This window comes from Panthera pardus, unplaced genomic scaffold (genome assembly GCF_024362965.1).
Source record: "Panthera pardus isolate Hobbes unplaced genomic scaffold, ASM2436296v1 HiC_scaffold_27, whole genome shotgun sequence".
NCBI classification, from domain to species: domain Eukaryota; kingdom Metazoa; phylum Chordata; class Mammalia; order Carnivora; family Felidae; genus Panthera; species Panthera pardus.
The window spans coordinates 58064321-58080272 of NW_026526843.1; positions in this window are offsets into that span (position 1 = coordinate 58064321).

The window sequence follows — 15952 nt, forward strand, 5'->3', positions numbered from 1 at the left end:
ACAACTTTTAACAGAAGTTTTTCAGGAGAGAGAATGGGATAATATATTGAAAATATTGAAAGAAAGAAAATATGTCAAGTATAAATTTCTATACCTGACAAAACTGTCCTTTAGAAAGGAAAGAGATAAAGTATCTTTTGAACAGCAGCAAAAAGGTAAGGGATGTCATCACCTCCAGACCTTTCACACAAGAAATGCTAAAGTGATTTCTGTGATGGGAAGTAAAAGGATGCTAACTGACATCACAAAAACATATAAAAGTAGTGTAAAACTCACTGCTGATGGCAAATTTATAGTCAAACTTGAGCACTGTAATATGTTTATGGTGGTGTGTAATTCTGTTACAACTTTTATTATTTTTTAATTTTTTTAACGTTTATTTACTTTTGAGAGAGAGAGAGAGAGAGAGAGAGAGAGAGACAGAGCTCAAGAGGGGAAGGGTCAGAGAGACAGGGAGACACAGAATCTGAAGCAGGCTCCAGGCTCCGAGATGTCAGCACAGAGCCCGACGTGGGGCTCGAACCCACAAACCATGAGATCATGAACTGAGCTGAAGTCGAATGCTTAACCGACTGAGTCACCCAGGTGCCCCTCTTACAACTTTTGAAGTTAAAATACAAACATAGTAAAAATAACTAAAATAGTGTTATTGAATAAATAATATTAAACAAAAATATGAACTTAAATGTCAGTGACTTAAACTATGTAAAATATAAGTGGGAGAAATAAAACTGTAAAGTTTAGGAACTGATAAGTTTAGGAACGCTAACCTTATCAGTTTAAAATAGAGTGGTCCAATTTTAGCATATTTATGTGATCTTTATATTAATCCCAAGGGAAAAATCTGTAGTAATTACACAAAAGACATGATAAAATAAATCAAAGTATACTGACACCAAAATACAAAAAAATATATTGCGGGATAAAAAAGCAAGGAAAATGTATCCATAAAATAGTCAGAAAACAAATGCAATAGTATGTCCTTACCTATCATTAATTACTTTAAATGGTAATGGACTGAGTTTTCTTTTTTTTTTTTGTTTATTTATTTATTGTGTGAGAGAGAGAGAAAGAGCGGGGTGGGGGACAGAGAGAGGGAGAAAGAGAATCCCAAGCAGGCTCTGCACTGCCTGTGCAGAGACCAATGCAGGGCTCAAAATCAGAATCTATGGGATCATGACTTGAGCCAAAACCAAGAATCTGAGGCTCAACTGACTGAGCAACCCAAGCACCCCAATGGATTGAGTATTCTTATTAAAAGATTTAGTGTGGCTGAATGGATAAAGACACAAGATCCAATTATATGCTGCCTACAAAAGGGTCACTTTAGCCTTAACAGCACTCAAAGACAGAGTAAAGTGATGGAAAAATATATTTTAAGTAAATGGTAACATAAAAAAAAAAAACTGAGCGAGCTAAATTTACCTTGGAAAATATACTTTAAAATAAACATGATAGGCTTCTGGGAAGATGGCGGGGTAGGAGGACGATGGGCTCACTGCGTCCTGCTGATCACTTAGATTCCACCCACACCTGCCTAAATAACCCAGAAAATCGCTAGAAGACTAGCAGAACGGATTCTCCAGAGCCAAGCCTAGATGAGAGGCATATGGAGGAGGATAGGAAGGGCAGAGAGGCGGTGCACACTACATGGACTGGTAGGAGGGAGCCGGGGCAGAGAGGCGGCCCACCGGCAAAGCAGAGCCCCTGAGTCTGCCTTGCAAAAGTGGAGGGGCCGGACAGAGTGTGTTTGGACAGCAAGTGGGATTTAACATCTGGAAGGTTATAAGTTACAGCTCTGCTTGGAGAGCAGGAGGGCTGAAGGACAACAGGAGGGAGAGTTGTTGAGCCCCAGAAGACAGAGCACAGCTTGGGGAGGAACAAAGGCACTCGCCAGCGCCACCTCCCTCGCCCATCCCCCCAGCCAAAATCCCAAAGGGAACCAGTTCCAGTCAAGGAATTTGCTTGCACCACCCAAACACCCAACGCTGTGCTTCTGCAGATCCATCCCTCAGGTGGGTCTGACTCAGTCTCACTGCAGTAGGGCCTCTCCCGAAGTGGATCTTCAAAGGAAAACTGAGCTGAGCCTGCACCTACCTCCCACCCCTGTGCATCTTGCCAATCCACCCCAGCTAATACTCCAGATCCCCAGCACCACAAGCCTGGAAGTGTGCAAGTAGCCCAGACAGGCCACGCCATCCCACATTGAATCATACCCCTAGAAGAGGGGAAGAGAAGGTGCACACCAGTCTGACTGTAGACCCAGCAGTGGGATGGGGGCAGACATCAGGTCTAACTGCGGCCCCGCCCACCAATACAAGTTTTTCAAGACAGCACAGGGGAAGGGGCCCGCAGTTCTGCACCACTCCAGGGACTATCCAAAATGACAAAACAGAAGAATTTCCCTCAAAAAAACCTCCAGGAAATAACGACAGCTAATGAACTGATCAAAAACGATTTAAACAATATAACAGAAAGTGAATTTAGAATAATAGTCATAAAATTAATCGCTGGGCTTGAAAACAGTATAAAGGACAGCAGAGAATCTATTGCTACAGAGATCAAGAGACTAAGGAACATCCAGGAGGAGCTAAAAAATGCTATTAATGAGCTGCAAAATAAAATGGAGATGACTACGGCTCGGAATGAAGAGGCAGAGGAGAGAATAGGTGAACTAGAAGATAAAATTATGGAAAAAGAAGAAGCTGAGAAAAAGAGAGATACAAAAATCCAGGAGTATGAGGGGAAAATTAGAGAAATAAGTGATGCACTAAAGAGAAATAATCTACGCATAATTGGTATTCCAGAGGAGGAAGAGAGAGGGAAAAGTACTGAAGGTGTACTTGAAGAAATCACAGCTGAGAACTTCCCTGATCTGGGGAAGGAAAAAGGCATTGCAGTCCAAGAGGCACAGAGAACTCCCTTCAGACGAAACTTGAATTGATCTTCTGCACGACATATCATAGTGAAACTGGCAAAATACAAGGATAAAGAGAAAATTCTGAAAGCAGCTAGGGATAATCATGCTCTAACATATAAAGGGAGACCAATAAGACTCATGACTGATCTCCCTACTGAAACTTGGCAGGCCAGAAAGGAATGGCAGGAAATCTTCAATGTGATGAACAGAAAAAATATGCAGCCGAGAATCCTCTATTCAGCAAATCTGTCATATAGAATAGAAGGAGAGATAAACGTTTTCCCAAATAAACAAAAACAGAAGGAATTTGTCACCACTAAACCAGCCCTACAAGAGATCCTAAAGGGGATCCTGTGCAACAAAGTACCAGAGACATCGCTAAAAGCATGAAACCTATGGACATCACAATGACACTAAACCCCTATCGTTCTACAATAACACTAAATGTAAATGGACTAAACGCGCCAACCAAAAGACATAGGGTATCAGAATGGAAAGAAAAAACAAGACCAATCTATTTGCTGTCTACAAGAGACTCATTTTAGACCTGAGGACACTTTCAGATTGAAAGTAAGGGGATGCAGAACTATTTATCATGCTATTGGAAGTCAAAAGAAAGCTGGAGTAGCCATACTTATATAAGACAAACTAGACTTTAAATTACAGGCTGTAACAAGAGATGAAGAAGGACATTATATAATAATTACAGGATCTATCCATCAAGAAGAACTAACAATTATAAATGTCTATGCACCGAATACGTGAGCCTCCAAGTATATAAAACAATTACTCACAAACATAAGCAACCCTATTGACAAGAATGTGGTAATTGCAGGGGACTTTAATACCCCACTTACAGCAATGGATAGATCATCTAGACACACGGTCAATAAAGAAACAAGGGCCCTGAATGATACATTGGATCAGATGGACTTGACAGATATATTTAGAACTCTGCATCCCAAAGCCACAGAATATACGTTCTTCTCGAGGACACATGGAACATTCTCCAAGATAGATCACATACTGGGTCACAAAACAGCCCTTCATAAGTTTACAAGAATTGAGATCATACCATGCATACTTTCATACCACAATGCAATGAAGCTTGAAATCAACCACAGGAAAAAGTCTGGAAAACCTCCAAAAGCATGGAGTTTAAAGAACACGCTACTAAAGAATGAATGGGTCAACCAGGCAATTAGAGAAAAAAATTAAAAAATATATGGAAGCAAACGAAAATGAAAATACAACAATCCAACGCTTTGGGATGCAGCGAAGGCAGTCCTGAGAGGAAAATACATTGCAATCCAGGCCTATCTCAAGAAACAAGAAAAATCCCAAATACAAAATCTAACAGCACACCTAAAGGAAATAGAAGCACTTCAAAGACACCCTAAACCCAGCAGAAGAAGAGAAATAATCAAGATCAGAGCAGAAATAAACAATATAGTATCTAAAAAAACTGTAGAGCAGATCAACGAAACCAAGAGTTGGTTTTTTGAAAAAATAAACCAAATTGATAAACCTCTAGCCAGGCTTCTCAAAAAGAAAAGGGAGATGACCCAAATAGATAAAATCATGAATGAAAATGGAATTATGACAACCAATCCCTCAGAAATACAAGCAATTATCAGGGAATACTATGAAAAATTATATGCCAATAAATTGGACAACCTGGAAGCAATGGACAAATTCCTAAACACCCACAAACTTCCAAAACTCAAACAGGAGGAAATAGAAAGCTTGAACAGACCCATAACCAGTGAATAAATTGAATCAGTTATAAAATCTCCCAACAAATAAAAGTCCATGGCCAGAAGGCTTCCCTGGGGAATTCTACCAGACATTTAAAGCAGAGATAATACCTATCCTTCTCAAGCAATTCCAAAAAATAGAAAGGGAAGGAAAACTTCCAAACCCATTCTGTGAGGCCAGTATTACTTTGATGCCTAAATCAGACAGAGACCCAGTTAAAAAAGAGAACTACAAGCCATTATCTCTCTTGAATATGGATGCAAAAATTCTCAATAAGATGCTAGCAAATCGAATTCAACAGCATATAAAAAGAATTATTCACCATGATCAAGTGGGATTCATTCCTGGGATGCAGGGCTGGGTCAACATTCGCAAATCAATCAACGTGATACATCACATTAATAAAAGAAAAGATAAGAACCATATGATCCTGTCAATCGATGCAGAAAAAGCATTTGACAAATACAGCACCCTTTCTTAATAAACACCTTCGAGAAAGTCGGGATAGAAGGAACATACTTAAAGATCATAAAAGCCATTTATGAAAAGCCCACAGCTAACATCATCCTCAATGGGGAAAAACTGAGACATTTTTCCCTGAGATCAGGATCATGACAGGGATGCCCACTCTCACTGCTGTTGTTTAACATGGTGTTGGAAGTGCTAGCATCAGCAATCAGACAACAAAAGGAAATTAAAGGCATCAAAATGGGCAAACATGAAGTCAAGCTTTCACTTTTTGCAGACGACATGATATTATACATGGAAAACCCAAGAGACACCACCAAAAGTCGGCTAGATCTGGTACATGAATTCAACAAAGTCGCAGGATACAAAATCAATGTACAGAAATCAGTTGCATTCTTATACACTAACAATGAAGCAACAGAAAGACAAATAAAGAAACTGATCCCATTCACAATTGCACCAAGAAGCATAAAATACTTAGGAATAAATCTAACCAAAGATGTAAAAGATCTGTATGCTGAAAACTATAAGATGCTTATGAAGGAAATTGAAGAAGATATAAAGAAATGGAAAAACATTACATGCTGATGGATTGGAAGAATAAATATTGTCAAAATGTCAATACTACCCAAAGCTATCTACACATTCAATGCAATCCCAATAAAAATTTCACTAGCATTCTTCTCAAAGCTAGAACAAGCCATCCTAAAATTCATTTGGAACCACAAAATGCCCCGAATAGTGAAAGTAATTTGAAGAAGAAGACCAAAGCAGGAGGCATCACAATCCCAGACTTTAGCCTCTACTACAAAGCTGTAATCATCAAGACAACATGGTATTGGTACAAAAACAGACACATAGACCAATGGAATAGAATAGAAACCCCAGAACTAGACCCACAAATGTATGGCCAACTAATCTTTGACAAAGCAGGAAAGAACATCCAAAGGAAAAAAGTCTCTTTAACAAATGGTGCTGGGAGAACTGGACAGCAACATGCAGAAGGTTGAAACTAGACCACTTTCTCACACCATTCACAAAAATAAACTCAAAATGGATAAAGGACCTGAATGTGAGACAGGAAACCATCAACACCCTAGAGGAGAAAGCAGGAAAAGAACTCTCTGACCTCAGCCGTAGCAATCTCTTTCTCGACACATCCCCAAAGGCAAGGGAATTTAAAGCAAAAATGAACTACTGGGACCTTATGAAGATAAATGCTTCTGCACAGCAAAGGAAACAATCAACAAAACTAAAAGGCAGCCAACGAAATGGGAAAAGATATTTTCAAATGACATATTGGACAAAGGGCTAGTATCCAAAATCTATAAAGAGCTCCCCAAACTCCACTCCCGAAAAACAAATAACCCAGTGAAGAAATGGGCAGAAAACATTAATGGACACTTCTCTAAAGAAGACATCCAGATGGCCAACAGGCACATGAAGAGATGCTCAACGTCGCTCCTCATCAGGGAAATACAAATCAAAACCACACTCAGATATCCCCTCACGCCAGTCAGAGTGGCCAAATGAACAAATCAGGAGACTGTAGATGCTGGCGAGGATGTGGAGAAACGGGAACCCTCTTGCACTGTTGGTGGGAATGCAAATTGGTGCAGCCACTCTGGAAAACAGTGTGGAGGTTCCTTAAAAAATTAAAAATATGCCTACCCTATGACCCAGAAGTAGCACTGCTAGGAATTTACCCAAGGGATACAGGAGTACTGATGCATAGGGGCACTTTTACCCCAATGTTTATAGCAGCACTCTCAACAATAGACACATTGTGTAAAGAGCTTAAATGTCCATCAACTGATGAATGGATAAAGAAATTGTGGTTTATATACACAATGGAGTACTACGTGGCAATGAGAAAGAACGAAATATGGCCCTTTGTAACAACGTGGGTGGAACTGGAGCGTATGATGCTAAGTGAAATAAGCCATACAGAGAAAGACAGATACCATATGTTTTCACTCTTATATGGATCCTAAGAAACTTAACAGAAACCCATGGGCAGGGGTGCGGGGGTGATGAGGTTAGAGTGGGAGAGAGCCAAAGCATAAGAGACTCTTAAAACTGAGAACAAACTGATGGCTGATGGGGGGGTGGGAGGGAGTGAAGGGTAGGTGATGGGCATTGAAGTGGGATATTTTGGGATGAGCACTGGGTGTTGTATGGAAACCAATGTGACAATAAATTTCATATATTAAGAAAAACTAAACATGATAAAAAGAGAAAAAAGAAGATCATTATTATATAAAGATAAAGGGGCAATATATCAAGAAGATCTAATAATCATAAATATTTAGGCACTAAATATTGGAGCACCTAATTATAGAAATAATAAGCAGACTTAAAGTAAGATATAAATATCAATATAATAATAGTTGGGGATATTAATATCCTATTCTTAACAATGCATAGATCAGAGAATCAATAAGGAAACAGCAGATTCAAACATGTTAGACCAAATAGACCTATCCAACATATTCACAACATTCTAATAACACCAGAACATACATTATTCTTGAGTGTCAGTAAAACTTTTTTAGGATAGATCATATGTTAGCCCACACAAAAAAAGTCTTAGACATTTCAAGACTGTAATCAAATAAAATATCATCTCTGACTATAATGGTATGAAACTAGAAATAGTGGTGCCTGAGAGGCTCAGTCAGTTAAGTGTCCAGCTCTTGATTTTAGCTCAGGTCATGATCTCATGATTCATGAGTTCAAGCCTTTTATCAGTTTCTGTGTTGACAACACAGAGCTTGCTTAGTATTCTCTCTCCCTCTCTCTCTGCCCCTCCTTTGTTTCCTTTCTATGTCTCTCCTTCATGATAAACAAAAAGAAACTTTAAAAAATAGAAATAAGCAACATGAAGAAAACAAAAATAAATATTGAGTACATGTAAATTAATAGCACTATCCTGAATAACTAATGTATTAAAAAAGAAAGTAAAAGGAAAATTAAAAAGTACCTTGAGACAAAGGAAAATGGAAACACTACATATGAAAATTTAAAGAATGAAATAAAAGCACTTCTAAGAGGAAGTTAATAACAAATAATGCCTACATGAAGAAATAACAACAACAAATTGAAAATAAACAACCTAACTCTCTGCCTCAATAAACTGAAAAAAAAAAAAAAAAGATCAGAGTTCAAAATTGGCAGAAGGAGGGTTTTAAGAAAGTTTAAAGCAGAAATAAATGAAAGAGAGAACAGACAAAACAATAGAAAAGATTAAGAAAACTAAGAGATGGTTCCTTGAAAAGATAGACAAAACTGAGAAACTTTTAGCTAGATTAAGCAAGAAAAAAAGAGAGAGGAACCAAATTAATGAAACTATTAAGAGGAGATATTAAAACTAGTAACAAAGAAACGTGAAGTATCGCAAGAAGTTACCATTTTTTAACGTGTATTTATTTATTTTTTGAGAGACAGAGATAGAAAGACAGTGGGGGAGAGATACAGAGAAACGGAGACAGAGAATCACAAGCATGCTCCACAGTCATCAATGCAGAGCCTAACATGGGGCTAGAACTTACAAACTGTGAGATCATGACCTGAGCCAAAACCAGAGTTGGGCACTAACTGACTGAGACACCCAGGAACCCCAAGAAGTTACTATTTAAAAATATATACCAACATATTGCACACCAAAGAATAAATAGAAAAAAATGCATAGAAACATACAACCCACCAAAACTGAATCAGGAATAAATAAAAAAAATTAACAGAACAATTATTAGTAAGGATATGGAATCAGTAATGAAACGTTTCCCATGAAGTACAGCTGAAGACCAGATGGCTTCACTGGTGAATTCTACTAAACATTCAAAGAATTAATACCAATACTTCTTAAAATCTTCCAAAAAGTTGAAAAGGACTAGTTTTACAAGGCCTGCATCATCTTGATACCAAAGCCAGAAAAGAATAGCAACAGTAAAGAAAAGTACAGACCTATAGTTCCTGATAAATATAGATGAAAAATTCTCAGTAAAATACTAGGAATCCTAATTCAGCACTGCCTTAAAAGAATCTTTCACCATGTTCAAGCAGGATTTATTCCTGAGATGCAAGGATGGTTCATCAAACACAAATCCAAATGTAATACATCACATTAATTAAATAAAATGTAAAATGCATGGTCTCAATAGATGCAATAAAATATATAATAATTTAAATTGATGCAGAAAAAGCATTTGACAAATTTCAACAATAGTTATGATAGAAACTCAACAAAATGAGTATAAAAGGATATACATCAACATAATAAAGGCTCAGTGGTGAAAATTTGAAAGCTTTTTCTCTAAGAGCAGGAACAAGACAAGGGTGCTCACTCTCACCACCCCTATTCAACACTGTTCTGTGTAATAGAAGTCCTAGCCCAAGCAATCAGGCAATTAGGCAATCATTCAATCAATCAATCATCAGAATTGTAAAGAAATAAGTGAAATTGTCTCTTTTCATATCATATTCATATTCATTTCATATATAATATGTAAATAATACATATATAACAATATTTATATTATTAACAAATTTGTTTTATAATAATAAAAACACTGACATAAAATAAAATATTACTGTATTTATGTTGTGTATATATGTGTGTGTGTATATATATATATATATATATATATATATATATATATATAAAATGCTAACATCTCCAAAAGATTGAATACAATAAAGAATTTCAGAAAAGTTGAAGGATACAAAATTAACATACAATATCAGTATCATTTGTATACAATAAAATAAATTATCTGAAAAGAAAACTTAGAAAGTGCTCACATTTAAACAGTGATCACATCAAAAACAATAAAATAGTTAGGAGTAATTTTAACCAATGAGGTAAAACATCTCTACAATGTAAACTACAAGGCATTGATGAAAGCAATTGAGTAAAACACAAATAAATGAAAATTATGCCATGTTCATGGATTAGAAGAATGAATATTATTAAATGTCTGTACTACTCCCAAACCATTGATAGGGACAGCTCAAATGCTATCAAAATTTCAGTGGCATTTTTCTTTTAAAAGATGATATAATAATCCTAAAATTTATATGAAAACACAAAAGATTCTGAATAGACAAAGCAATCCTGACAAAGAATGACAAAGAGGGTGGCATCTCACTTCCTGTTTTCAATATTATAAAGATATAGGAAACAAAACAGTATTGTAATGACATAAAAGAAACATGTAAAACAATGGAACAGATTTCAAAGGGTCAAAATAAACTGAAAGGAGCCAAAAAATCTTAATAGGGAAAAAACAGACTCCTCAGTAAGTGGTTCTGACGAATTTGAGATTCACATGTAAAAAAATGAAACTAGACCCCTATCTTACACCACTCACAACAATTAACTTATAATGTATTAAATACTTAAATATAGGACTTAAAACCATAATTTTTTAGAAGAAAACAGGGGAAAAATCTCCTTTACATAGATCTTGGCAAGATTTTTTAAAAAAATATGATATTTAAAGCATAAGCCACTAAATCAAAAATAAACAACTAAGACAACGTCAAAGAAAAATGCACAGGATACCTGGGTGGCTCAGTGGGTTTAGCGTCCAACTCTTGGTTTTGGCTCAGGTCATGATCTCAAGGTTCATGAGTTTGAGCCCCACAATGGGCTCCACACTGTGTCTCTCTCTCCCTCTCTCTCTGCCCTCCCTGGCTTGCTCTCTCTGTCTCAAAAATAAATAAATAAACTTAAAAGTAAAAAAAAAAAAAGATAGATAAATTCTTCTGCACAGTAAAAGGAACAATAAAAAAATTAAGTCAACTTACTAAATGATAAAATATTTGAAAATGATATCTGATAAAGGATCAACCTCCAAAATACTTAAAGAAATCATATCGTTCAATGAAAAAACAAATAAGTAATAAATAAATTCCCATTCTCTAAAAAATGGGCAAAAAGCATAAGTAGACATCTTCCCAAAGATATATGAATAGCCATAGATACTGAAAAAGGTGCTCAATGTCATTAATCCTTAGGGTAATACAAATTTTTTTTAAAAAAGTTTTAATGTTTATTTACTTTTGAGAGAGAGACAGAGACAGAGGCATAGTGCAAGTGGGGGTGGGGCAGAAAGAAAGAATCTGAAGCAAGCTCCAGGCTCCCAGCTTTCAGCACAGACAGCTTGAACACAGGAACCATGAGATCATGACCTGAGCTGAAGTCTGATGTTTAAAAGACTGAGCCATCCAGGCTCCCCAGGGAAATACAAATTGAAATCACAATTGGATGTCATCTCTAGCTGTTTAAATGGATATCATCAAAAAGACAATGCATAACAAATCCTGGCATTGATGTGGAGAAAATGGAGCCCTACTGCACTGTTGTTAGGATTGTAAATTGTTACAGTTATTATGGAAAAAAATATGGAGCTCCGTCAAAATAAAAAAGAAAGAAAATAAGTGCCATATAATCTAGTTATTTCAAATCTTTGAATATATCTAAAGATAACAAAATAATCTTTTGAAGAGTTACCTGCAGCTCCAAGTACATAGCAGCATTATTTACAAAATCCAAAACTTGTAAACAACATAAGGGTCCATCAAAGGATGAGTGAATAAAGAAGTTGTAGTATATACATAAATATTTAGTCATGGGAAAGAAGGAAATGCTGTCATTTACAACAACATGAATGGACTTGAAGGCATTATGCTAAGTGAAATAAGTCAGAAAGAAACAAATACTGTATGATCTCACTCATGTGTGGAATCTAAAAAAAAAGAAAATCATAGAAAAAAAGAGTAGATTTGTGGTTACTAGAAGCAGAGGTTGGGAGTGGAAGAAATAGAAAAGAGGTGAAAAAATCACAAACATCTGGTTATAAGACAAAAAAAGCAATCTACACATTCAATGCAATCCTTATCAAACAACACCAGCATTCTTCACAAAGCTAGAACAAACAACCCTGAAATTTGTATAGAATCACAAAACACTCCGAATCACCAAAGAAAGTAATGTTGAAAAAGAAAACCAAAACTGGAGACCTCACAATTCAAGACTTTCAGGTGAATTACAAAGCTGTAATCATCAAGACAGTATGGTATTGGCAAAAAATAGACACATAGATCAGTGGAAAAGAATAGAAAACCCAGAAATGGACCCAAAAGGCTATGGCCAACTAATCTTCAACAAAGCAGGAAAGAGTATTCAATGGAAAAAAGACAGTCTCTTGAGCAAATGCTACTATGAGAACTGGACAGTGACATGCAGAAGAATAAAACTGGACCACTTTCTTACACAATACACAAAAATAATTTCAAAATGGATGAAAGACCTAAATGTGAGATAGGAAACCATCAAAATCCTAGAGGAGAAAACAGGCATCAACCTCTTTGACCTCAGCCATAGCAACTTCTTACTTGACATGCCTCTGGAGGCAAGGGAAATAAAAGCAAAAATGAACTATTGGGACCTCATCAAGATAAAAAGCTACCACACAGCAAAGGAAGCAATCAATAAAACTAAAAGGCAATCTACAGAATGGGAGAAGACATTTGCAAATGACATATCAGATAAAGGGTGAGTATCCAAAGTGTATAAAGAACTTATCAAAATCAACACCCAAAAAACAAAAAATCTAGTGAAATAATGGGCAGAAGTCATGAATAGACACTCTTCCAAAGATGATATCCAGATGTCTAAGACACACATGAAGATGCCCATCACTAAGTGTCAGGGAAATACAAATCAAAACCACAATGAGATATTATCACCTCATACCTGTCACAATGGCTAAAATGAAAAACTCAATTCAGGAAACAACAGATGTTGGTAAGAATGTGGAGAAAGGGGGACACTTTTGCACTCTTGGGAATGCAAACTGTTGCAGCCACTCTAGAAAACAGTATGGAGGTTACTCACAAAATTAAAAATAGAACTACCCTATGACCCAACAATTGTACTACTAAGAATTTATCCAAAGGTTACAAAAATTCTGATTTGAAGGGGCACATGCACCCCACGTTTATAGAAGTGCTACCAACGATAGCCAAATTATGGAAAGAGACTAAATTTTCATTCGACTGATGAATGGATAAAGAGGTGGTATTTATATACAATGGAATACTACTCAGAGATGAAAAAAAAATGAAATATTGCCATTTGCACAAAGTGGATGGAACTAAAGTGTATTATGCTAAGCAAAACAAGCCAGGAAGAGAAAGAAAGCTATCATATGATTTCAATCAGATGTGGAATTTGAGAAACACAGCAGATGAATACAGGGGAAGATAAGAGAAATAAGATAAAAAGAGAGATGGAGGCAAACCATAAGAGACTCATAAATACAGCAAATAAATAGGTTTGCTGGTGGGGATGTGGGTGGGAAGATGGGTTAAATGGGTGATGGGCATTAAGGAGGGCACTTTTGGGGTTATGTGTAAGAGATGAGTCACTGGGTTGTACTCCTGAAGCCAAGACTACACTGTATTTTAACTAAGTTGAATTTAAAAAATAAAAATAAACATACATATAGACATACATACATACATACATACATAATTACTGAAGTTAGAATGCAAAAGATTACTATGGTTACACTGATGTATGGTACATCTGAAGGTTTTAAAGAACATAGATACTAAGAGTTCTTATGAGAACAAGTTATTTAATTTTGTATATACATGAGATGATGTATGTCAACTAAACATATACTGATCAGGGGCGCCTGGGTGGCTTGGTCGGTTAAGCGTCCTACTTCAGCTCAGGTCATGATCTCACGGTCCGTGAGTTCGAGCCCCGCGTCGGGCTCTGTGGTAACAGCTCAGAGCCTGGAGCCTGTTTCAGATTCTGTGTCTCTCTCTCTCTCTGCCCCTCCCCTGTTCATGCTTTGTCTCTCTCTGTCTCAAAAATAAATAAACGTTAAAAAAATTAAAAAAAATAAAATAAACATATACTGATCATTTCACAATATATATGTTATTATGCAGTACACTGTCAACTTAGTGCTGTATGTCAATTATAGCTCGTTAAAACTATTAAAAACAATAAATATATAATATACATAAAAAGGATTAAACTCTGCAATTAAAAGGCAGAGTTTATCAGAATGGATTAAAAACAAACAAACAAACAAACAAAACACGAGTCAACTCTGTTTTCCACAAGAGTCACATTTAAAAGTCACAGGTACAAATAGGGTGACAATAAAATGATAGAAAAATCCATTCAAGCAATAATCAAAAAAAGAGCTGGAGTGACTATACTAATAATTGACAAAACAAACTTTTTGCTAAAGACACAAGGATAATTTATTTTATTTTATTTTATTATTATTTTTAAATATAACTCATTTTCAAATTGGCTTCCATACAACACCCAGTGATCATCCCAACAAGTGCCCTCCTCAATGCCCATCACCCACTTTTCCCTCTCCTGCACCTCCCTTCAAATCTCAGTTTGTTCTCTGTATTTAAGAGTCTCTTATGGTGTGCCTCCTTCCCTCTCTGTTTGTAACTATTTTTCCCCTTCCTGTACCCCATGGTCTTCTGTTAAGTTTCCCAAGATCCACATATGAGTGAAAACATATATCTTTCTCTGACTGACTTATTTCACTTAGCATAATACCTTCCAGTTCCATACATGTTGCTGCAAATGACAGGATTTCATTTTTTCTCTTTGCCAAGTAGTATCCACTGTATATATAAACCACATCTTCTTTATCCATTCATCAGTTCATGGACATTTAGGATCTTTCCATAATTAGGCTATTGTTTAAAGTGCTGTTATAAACATTGGGGTACGTGCGCAATGATAAAATTGTCAATCCTTCAAGAACATATAGCAATCATGAATATATATGCCTCAAACAACAAAGCTTTACAATAAATGATTTTAAAGCTTACATAATTGGAAGAGAAATACACAATTCAACAGCAATAATGAAATACAATATCCCACTTTACATAATGGATAGGATAACTTCAGACAGATATTTCATGTGGAAACAGAACACTTGAGTATAAACCAACTCAACCTAACTATGGAGCACTCAACCCAACAGTCAGAGAATACACATTTTTGACACATGTACATGAAACATTCTCCAAGATATATCATATGTAATGCCATAAAGAAATCTTAATACATTTAAAGGATTGAGATCATACTAACTATATTCTTTAAACACATGGAAAAAATTCAAAATTAATAACTGAATGAAATTTTAGAAATTAAAAATTATATGGAAATTTTAAAACATTCTGCTTAAAAATAAATGGGTCAAATAGGAAATAACATTAAAAACTAGAAAGTACTTTGGTATTAAAGAAAATGAAAAAAAACAACAAAGTAAATATGGGACACCGTTAAGATCATGCTTAAAAGGAAATTTACAACTTTAAACACCTTATTGAAGAAGAAGATATGAAATCAATAATCTCATACTGTACCTTAAACTTTATGCAATGGAACAAACTAAACCCATAGCCAGCATTAAAAAAGAAATAATAAAGATTAGAATTAAAATAGTGAAATAGGTAATTAAAACAAAAACAATGAGATCACAAGTTGTTGTTGTTATTGTTTTTGGAAGATGTCAATGCAATTAAAAAACTTTTGGCTAAGTTCAGAAAGGAAAAGAAAGATAAAAATAACAAAACCAGAAGTGAATGAAGGTATATACTGTAAACTTCACATAAATAAATGAAAAGATTATAAGGCAATATGAAGAATTGCATAAAAAGAAATTAGGAAACCTAGATAAAATCAACAAATTCCTTGAAAGACAAAAACTATAAAACAGAGGAATAAATGAAAATGTGAAT